This window comes from Nerophis lumbriciformis, unplaced genomic scaffold (assembly GCF_033978685.3).
Source record: "Nerophis lumbriciformis unplaced genomic scaffold, RoL_Nlum_v2.1 HiC_scaffold_43, whole genome shotgun sequence".
Lineage (NCBI taxonomy): Eukaryota > Metazoa > Chordata > Actinopteri > Syngnathiformes > Syngnathidae > Nerophis > Nerophis lumbriciformis.
Window position 1 is genome coordinate 332501 of NW_027316585.1, and position 10000 is coordinate 342500.

The window sequence follows — 10000 nt, forward strand, 5'->3', positions numbered from 1 at the left end:
GAGCGGGTCCGATGTAGGACAACTAGGGCAGACGGGTCGTCTCGATCTCGCTTCAAATCGGGCTTGCCGGGCGGCAATAGAGGCAGACCTGCAGGGCCGGAGGAATCCCCCACCTGGGTAACCGGCTGACGCCGGCCGGTGAGGGCCGCTCCGTGGCAAGTCGTGTTTACCAGAGGGTTAGAGGGGAAAGGGGAAGTGGGCCGGGGCTTTTCCCAGGTCCGAGCCCCTGTCGCTCAAGTCCTGGGAAGCCCCGAGTACCTGGACGGAGGTCCAGGATTTCATTCATACGGGAAAAGTTGAAAATGTGTCCGAGACAGCGCCCCCTAGGCGGACGCGCGCTCCGGACCGAGCCCCTGTCGCTCGAGCCCTGGAAGCACCAAGTACCTGGGTGGAATCAGTTCCAGGATTTCATTCATGCGGGAAAAGTTGAAAATGTGTCCGAGACAGCGCCCCCTAGGCGGACACACGCTCCGGACAGAGCCCCTGTCGCTCGAGCCCTGGAAGCCCCAAGTACCTGGGTGGAATCAGTTCCAGGATTTCATTCATGCGGGAAAAGTTGAAAATGTGTCCGAGACAGCGCCCCCTAGGCGGACACACGCTCCGGACAGAGCCCCTGTCGCTCAAGCCCTGGAAGCCCTAAGTACCTGGGTGGAATCAGTTCCAGGATTTCATTCATGCGGGAAAAGTTGAAAATGTGTCCGAGACAGCGCCCCCTAGGCGGACACACGCTCCGGACAGAGCCCCTGTCGCTCAAGCCCTGGAAGCCCTAAGTACCTGGGTGGAATCAGTTCCAGGATTTCATCCATGCGGGAAAAGTTGAAAATGTGTCCGGGACAGCGCCCCCTAGGCGGACACACGCTCCGGACAGAGCCCCTGTCGCTCAAGCCCTGGAAGTCCTAAGTACCTGGGTGGAATCAGTTCCAGGATTTCATTCATGCGGGAAAAGTTGAAAATGTGTCCGGGACAGCGCCCCCTAGGCGGACACACGCTCCGGACAGAGCCCCTGTCGCTCAAGCCCTGGAAGTCCTAAGTACCTGGGTGGAATCAGTTCCAGGATTTCATCCATGCGGGAAAAGTTGAAAATGTGTCCGAGACAGCGCCCCCTAGGCGGACACACGCTCCGGACAGAGCCCCTGTCGCTCAAGCCCTGGAAGCCCTAAGTACCTGGGTGGAATCAGTTCCAGGATTTCATTCATGCGGGAAAAGTTGAAAATGTGTCCGAGATAGCGCCCCTTAGGCGGACACAGGTGTCTGCATGAGCCCCTGTCGCTCAGAAGCTGGAAGAGCAGTTTGAAAAAGGACCGGGGTAAAGAGGGGGAAAGCACCATATATGTGTCCAGGAAGGCGCCCCTCGGGCGGACACAGGTGTCTGCATGAGCCCCTGTCGCTCAGATGCTGGAAGAGCAGTTTGAAAAAGGACCGGGGTAAAGAGGGGGAAAGCACCATATATGTGTCCGGGAAGGCGCCCCTCGGGCGGACACAGGTGTCTGCATGAGCCCCTGTCGCTCAGATGCTGGAAGATCAGTTTGAAAAAGGACCGGGGTAAAGAGGGGGGAAGCACCATATATGTGTCCGGGAAGGCGCCCCTCGGGCGGACACAGGTGTCTGCATGAGCCCCTGTCGCTCAGATGCTGGAAGATCAGTTTGAAAAAGGACCGGGGTAAAGAGGGGGGAAGCACCATATATGTGTCCGGGAAGGCGCCCCTCGGGCGGACACAGGTGTCTGCATGAGCCCCTGTCGCTCAGATGCTGGAAGATCAGTTTGAAAAAAGAACCAGAGGATAGAGGGGGAAAACACCATATTTGTGTCCGAAAATAGCTCACTTTGACTCGGACGCGTTCCCTGTGATTTCAGCCTGTCAGACATGGTGCACATAGTAACGAGATGGAGGTGTTTTGGTCGACCAGGTAAAAAACGAAAAATCGAGAGAAGGTAAAAAGTAGGTGAAAAATTAAGCCTCTCTCGTTAAGGTACTTAGAAAAAATCCCAAAAAAAAAATGAACTCCCATTGAAATGAATGGGGAAAAATTTTTTTCTCGTTTTTTTTCTAAGTACAACAACGAGAGAAGGTAAAAAATGGTTTTTTTTAGCCTCTCTCGTTAAGGTACTTAGAAAAAAACCCAGATTTTTTATTTTCTCGTTTTTTTTCTAAGTACAACAACGAGAGAAGGTAAAAACAGGTGCTTTTTAGCCTCTCTCGTTAAGGTACTTGGAAAAAATCCGAGACATGTTTGGTCTTCCCCACTGACAGTGCGCCTTTGCTGGGTAAGTTGTGGACGTGCCAGGCACCCCCGGGACACCGGTGGAACGCGGCCGGACTCGTGGTACTCCAACCCGGGCATAATTTTGGATATTTCACGGTCCTTTTTTTCCCCACTTTCCCAACTTTTCTTCTGAATCACAGTGCGCCTTTGCTGGGTAAGTTGTGGACATGGCAGGCACCCCCGGGACACCGGTGGAACGCGGCCGGACTCGTGGTACTCCAACCCGGGCATAATTTTGGATCAAATTCGGGACTTTTGCCCACTTTCCCAACTTTTCTTCCCAATCACAGTGCGCCTTTGCTGGGTAAGTTGTGGACATGGCAGGCACCCCCGGGACACCGGTGGAACGCGGCCGGACTCGTGGTACTCCAACCCGGGCATAATTTTGGATCAAATTCGGGACTTTTGCCCACTTTCCCAACTTTTCTTCCCAATCACAGTGCGCCTTTGCTGGGTAAGTTGTGGACATGCCAGGCACCCCCGGGACACCGGTGGAACGCGGCCGGACTCGTGGTACTCCAACCCGGGCATAATTTTGGATCAAATTCGGGACTTTTGCCCACTTTCCCAACTTTTCTTCCCAATCACAGTGCGCCTTTGCTGGGTGCGTCGTGGACATTGTAGGCACCCCGGAACCCTGGTGGAACGCGGCGGGACTTGTGGGACTCGAACCTGGGTGTGATTTTGGACCAAATTCGGGACTTTTGCCCACTTTCCCAACTTTTCTTCCCAATCACAGTGCGCCTTTGCTGGGTGCGTTGTGGACATTGTAGGCACCCCGAGACACTGGTGGAACGCGTCGGGACTTGTGGGACTCGAACCTGGGTGTGATTTTGGACCAAATTCGGGACTTTTGCCCACTTTCCCAACTTTTCTTCCCAATCACAGTGCGCCTTTGCTGGGTGCGTTGTGGACATTGTAGGCACCCCGGAACCCTGGTGGAACGCGGCGGGACTTGTGGGACTCGAACCTGGGTGTGATTTTGGACCAAATTCGGGACTTTTGCCCACTTTCCCAACTTTTCTTCCCAATCACAGTGCACCTTTGCTGGGTAAGTTGTGGACATTGTAGGCACCCCGGAACCCTGGTGGAACGCGGCGGGACTTGTGGGACTCGAACCTGGGTGTGATTTTGGACCAAATTCGGGACTTTTGCCCACTTTCCCAACTTTTCTTCCCAATCACAGTGCGCCTTTGCTGGGTGCGTTGTGGACATTGTAGGCACCCCGAGACACTGGTGGAACGCGGCGGGACTTGTGGGACTCGAACCTGGGTGTGCTTTTGGACCAAATTCGGGACTTTTGCCCACTTTCCCAACTTTTCTTCCCAATCACAGTGCGCCTTTGCTGGGTAAGTTGTGGACATTGTAGGCACCCCGGAACCCTGGTGGAACGCGGCGGGACTTGTGGGACTCGAACCTGGGTGTGATTTTGGACCAAATTCGGGACTTTTGCCCACTTTCCCAACTTTTCTTCCCAATCACAGTGCGCCTTTGCTGGGTGCGTTGTGGACATTGTAGGCACCCCGAGACACTGGTGGAACGCGGCGGGACTTGTGGGACTCGAACCTGGGTGTGATTTTGGACCAAATTCGGGACTTTTGCCCACTTTCCCAACTTTTCTTCCCAATCACAGTGCGCCTTTGCTGGGTAAGTTGTGGACATTGTAGGCACCCCGGAACCCTGGTGGAACGCGGCGGGACTTGTGGGACTCGAACCTGGGTGTGATTTTGGACCAAATTCGGGACTTTTGCCCACTTTCCCAACTTTTCTTCCCAATCACAGTGCGCCTTTGCTGGGTGCGTCTTAGGCATTGTAGGCACCCCGGAACCCTGGTGGAACGCGGCGGGACTTGTGGGACTCGAACCTGGGTGTGATTTTGGACCAAATTCGGGACTTTTGCCCACTTTCCCAACTTTTCTTCCCAATCACAGTGCGCCTTTGCTGGGTGCGTTGTGGACATTGTAGGCACCCCGAGACACTGGTGGAACGCGGCGGGACTTGTGGGACTCGAACCTGGGTGTGATTTTGGACCAAATTCGGGACTTTTGCCCACTTTCCCAACTTTTCTTCCCAATCACAGTGCGCCTTTGCTGGGTGCGTTGTGGACATTGTAGGCACCCCGGAACCCTGGTGGAACGCGGCGGGACTTGTGGGACTCGAACCTGGGTGTGATTTTGGACCAAATTCGGGACTTTTGCCCACTTTCCCAACTTTTCTTCCCAATCACAGTGCGCCTTTGCTGGGTGCGTTGTGGACATTGTAGGCACCCCGAGACACTGGTGGAACGCGGCGGGACTTGTGGGACTCGAACCTGGGTGTGATTTTGGACCAAATTCGGGACTTTTGCCCACTTTCCCAACTTTTCTTCCCAATCACAGTGCGCCTTTGCTGGGTGCGTCGTGGACATGTCAGGCACCCCGCAACCCTGGTGGAACGCGGCGGGACTTGTGGGACTCGAACCTGGGTGTGATTTTGGACCAAATTCGGGACTTTTGCCCACTTTCCCAACTTTTCTTCCCAATCACAGTGCGCCTTTGCTGGGTGCGTTGTGGACATGCCAGGCACCCCGAGACACTGGTGGAACGCGGCGGGACTTGTGGGACTCGAACCTGGGTGTGATTTTGGACCAAATTCGGGACTTTTGCCCACTTTCCCAACTTTTCTTCCCAATCACAGTGCGCCTTTGCTGGGTAAGTTGTGGACATGCCAGGCACCCCCGAGACACCGGTGGAACGCGGCGGGACTTGTGGGACTCGAACCTGGGTGTGATTTTGGACCAAATTCGGGACTTTTGCCCACTTTCCCAACTTTTCTTCCCAATCACAGTGCGCCTTTGCTGGGTGCGTCGTGGACATTGTAGGCACCCCGGAACCCTGGTGGAACGCGGCGGGACTTGTGGGACTCGAACCTGGGTGTGCTTTTGGATCAAATTCGGGACTTTTGCCCACTTTCCCAACTTTTCTTCCCAATCACAGTGCGCCTTTGCTGGGTGCGTTGTGGACATTGTAGGCACCCCGGAACCCTGGTGGAACGCGGCGGGACTTGTGGGACTCGAACCTGGGTGTGACTTTGGACCAAATTCGGGACTTTTGCCCACTTTCCCAACTTTTCTTCCCAATCACAGTGCGCCTTTGCTGGGTGCGTTGTGGACATTGTAGGCACCCCGAGACACTGGTGGAACGCGGCGGGACTTGTGGGACTCGAACCTGGGTGTGCTTTTGGACCAAATTCGGGACTTTTGCCCACTTTCCCAACTTTTCTTCCCAATCACAGTGCGCCTTTGCTGGGTAAGTTGTGGACATTGTAGGCACCCCGGAACCCTGGTGGAACGCGGCGGGACTTGTGGGACTCGAACCTGGGTGTGATTTTGGACCAAATTCGGGACTTTTGCCCACTTTCCCAACTTTTCTTCCCAATCACAGTGCGCCTTTGCTGGGTGCGTTGTGGACATTGTAGGCACCCCGAGACACTGGTGGAACGCGGCGGGACTTGTGGGACTCGAACCTGGGTGTGATTTTGGACCAAATTCGGGACTTTTGCCCACTTTCCCAACTTTTCTTCCCAATCACAGTGCGCCTTTGCTGGGTAAGTTGTGGACATTGTAGGCACCCCGGAACCCTGGTGGAACGCGGCGGGACTTGTGGGACTCGAACCTGGGTGTGATTTTGGACCAAATTCGGGACTTTTGCCCACTTTCCCAACTTTTCTTCCCAATCACAGTGCGCCTTTGCTGGGTGCGTCTTAGGCATTGTAGGCACCCCGGAACCCTGGTGGAACGCGGCGGGACTTGTGGGACTCGAACCTGGGTGTGATTTTGGACCAAATTCGGGACTTTTGCCCACTTTCCCAACTTTTCTTCCCAATCACAGTGCGCCTTTGCTGGGTGCGTTGTGGACATTGTAGGCACCCCGAGACACTGGTGGAACGCGGCGGGACTTGTGGGACTCGAACCTGGGTGTGATTTTGGACCAAATTCGGGACTTTTGCCCACTTTCCCAACTTTTCTTCCCAATCACAGTGCGCCTTTGCTGGGTGCGTTGTGGACATTGTAGGCACCCCGGAACCCTGGTGGAACGCGGCGGGACTTGTGGGACTCGAACCTGGGTGTGATTTTGGACCAAATTCGGGACTTTTGCCCACTTTCCCAACTTTTCTTCCCAATCACAGTGCGCCTTTGCTGGGTGCGTTGTGGACATTGTAGGCACCCCGAGACACTGGTGGAACGCGGCGGGACTTGTGGGACTCGAACCTGGGTGTGATTTTGGACCAAATTCGGGACTTTTGCCCACTTTCCCAACTTTTCTTCCCAATCACAGTGCGCCTTTGCTGGGTAAGTTGTGGACATTGTAGGCACCCCGAGACACTGGTGGAACGCGGCGGGACTAAGTTCCAAGAGGGCGTTTTTGCCCCCCCTCCAAACTCCCTCTCTTTGTTTATAGTGCATATTTTCTGCTGGATCTACTCTCTATTTACTCCAAGGAAAAAAACTAGCCGGTCGCGGCAAATTTTTACAATCGGTCGCCAAACTACGGCACGAGGGCCGAACGCGGTACGCCGGCGTCCAAGATACGGCCCGGGGATTTTTTTGATTTTTTGGGCTTTTTTTGATTTTTTTGGACATGTTGGGCATCCCAGGACTCGGGTGCGACTGCAGGACGTGTGGGGCTCTAACCTGGGTGTGGTTTTTGGTCATTTTTCCGGACTTTTGCCCACTTTTCCAACTTTTCTTCCCAATCACAGTGCGCCTTTGCTGGGTGCGTTTTGGGCATGTGGGGGGCACCTCGGACTCGGGTGGGACGCGGCGGGACTTGTGGCACTCGTACCTGTGTGTGATTTTTGATCATTTTGTGGACTTTCCCCCAGACACTCTCCACTTGTCTACCCCACTTCCCCTGTGACTTTGCTGGGGGGGCGTTTCCCCGCTGTCATTTGTAGTGTAAGGGTTACTTTTCTTTTTTTTCTGTCTGAAAATAGGGCCCCAAAAGGCCTCACACTCCCCGGGAAGACCTGATGGACGCCTCGGCGTCACTGAAACAGGCCAATCTGTCTGAAAATATGGCCCACGAAAGGCCTCACATTCCCCGGGAAGACCTGATGGACGCCCCGGCGTCACCGAAATACGGCAAACTGTCTGAAAATAGGGGCTCCAAGTGTTCCCCACTCTTTCTGGCCCACAAAAGGCCTCTCATTCCCCGGGAACACCTGTAGGACTCCCCGGCGTCAAGGAAATACGCCAAACCGTCTGAAAATAGGGGCCCAAAAGAACTGGAAATGATGCCTTTAATTTGGGGGGTGATGTCTATAATTATGGGGGTGCATTGGAGGCGGGAGTCCACTGGAGGGCTCCACACCGTCTGAATATAGGGCCCCAAAAGGCCTGGAATTAATGTATTTAATTTGGGGGGTGCATTTGCAGCGGGAGTCCACCGGAGGGCTCCATTTCCCCACTCTTTTGTTGACATATGGCCACAAAAGGCCTCTCATTCCCCGGGAAGACCTGATGGACGCCCCGGCGTCACCGAAATAAGCCAAACTGTCTGAAAATAGGGGCTCCAAGGGTTCCCCACTCTTTCTGGCCCACAAAAGGCCTCTCATTCCCCGGGAACACCTGTAGGACTCCCCGGCGTCAAGGAAATACGCCAAACTGTCTGAAAATAGGGCCCCAAAAGAACTGGAAATGATGCCTTTAATTTGGGGGGTGATGTCTTTAATTTGGGGGGTGCATTGGAGGCGGGAGTCCACTGGAGGGCTACACACCGTCTGAATATAGGGCCCCAAAAGGCCTGGAATTAATGTATTTAATTTGGGGGGTGCATTTGCAGCGGGAGTCCACCGGAGGGCTCCATTTCCCCACTCTTTTGTTGACATATGGCCACAAAAGGCCTCTCATTCCCCGGGAAGACCTGATGGACGCCCCGGCGTCACCGAAATAAGCCAAACTGTCTGAAAATAGGGGCTCCAAGGGTCCCCCACTCTTTCTGGCCCACAAAAGGCCTCTCATTCCCCGGGAACACCAAAAGAACTGGAAATAATGTGTTTAATTCAGGGTGCATTTGCAGCGAGTGTCCACCAGAGGGCTCCAATTCCCCAGCTATAGTCCTGGTACTCTAAAATGATGGCACTTAGTCAAATTTCCGCCTTTTTTTGATGACTTCCAACTAGGAGAGGGACTAATTTTGAGTTCCGGACCCGGGTGGAGAACCATAGCAGGTCGGCCTTCTTAAAGGGAAATGCTCCTAGGCACTTAGTCAAATTTACGCCTTTTTTTTGGACTTCCAGCGAGGAGAGGGACTAATTTTGCTTTCCGCACCCGGGTGGAGAACCATAGCAGGTCAGCCTTCTTAAAGGGACATCCTCCTAGGCACTTAGTCAAATTTCCGCCTTTTTTTTGGACTTCCAGCGAGGAGAGGGACTAATTTTGCTTTCCGCACCCGGGTGGAGAACCATAGCAGGTCAGCCTTCGTAAAGGGACATCCTCCTAGGCACTTAGTCAAATTTACGCCTTTTTTTTGGACTTCCAGCGAGGAGAGGGACTAATTTTGCTTTCCGTACCCGGGTGGAGAACCATAGCACGTCGGCCTTCTTAAAGGGAAATGCTCCTAGGCACTTAGTCAAATTCACGCCTTTTTTTTGGACTTCCAGCGAGGAGAGGGACAATTTGGCGTTCCTGACCCAGGTGGAGAACCATAGCAGGTCGGCCTTCTTAAAGGGAAATGCTCCTAGACACTTAGTCAAATTTACACCTTTTTTTTTTGGACTTCCAGCGAGGAGAGGGACAATTTTGCTTTCCTGACCCAGGTGGCGAACCATAGCACGTCGGCCTTCTTAAAGGGACATCCTCCTAGGCACTTAGTCAAATTCACGCCTTTTTTTTGGACTTCCAGCGAGGAGAGGGACAATTTGGCGTTCCTGACCCAGGTGGAGAACCATAGCAGGTCGGCCTTCTTAAAGGGACATGCTCCTAGGCACTTAGTCAAATTTACGCCTTTTTTTTGGACTTCCAGCGAGGAGAGGGACAATTTTGCGTTCCTGACCCAGGTGGAGGACCATAGCACGTCGGCCTTCTTAAAGGGACATCCTCCTAGGCACTTAGTCAAATTTACACCTTTTTTTGGACTTCCAGCGAGGAGAGGGACAATTTTGCTTTCCTGACCCAGGTGGAGAACCATAGCAGGTCGGCCTTCTTAAAGGGACATCCTCCTAGGCACTTAGTCAAATTCACGCCTTTTTTTTGGACTTCCAGCGAGGAGAGGGACAATTTTGCGTTCCTGACCCAGGTGGAGAACCATAGCACGTCGGCCTTCTTAAAGGGACATCCTCCTAGGCACTTAGTCAAATTTACGCCTTTTTTTTGGACTTCCAGCGAGGAGAGGGACTAATTTTGCTTTCCGTACCCGGGTGGAGAACCATAGCAGGTCAGCCTTCTTAAAGGGACATCCTCCTAGGCACTTAGTCAAATTCACGCCTTTTTTTTGGACTTCCAGCGAGGAGAGGGACTAATTTTGCTTTCCGTACCCGGGTGGAGAACCATAGCACGTCGGCCTTCTTAAAGGGACATCCTCCTAGGCACTTAGTCAAATTTACGCCTTTTTTTTGGACTTCCAGCGAGGAGAGGGACTAATTTTGCTTTCCGTACCCGGGTGGAGAACCATAGCAGGTCAGCCTTCTTAAAGGGACATCCTCCTAGGCACTTAGTCAAATTCACGCCTTTTTTTTGGACTTCCAGCGAGGAGAG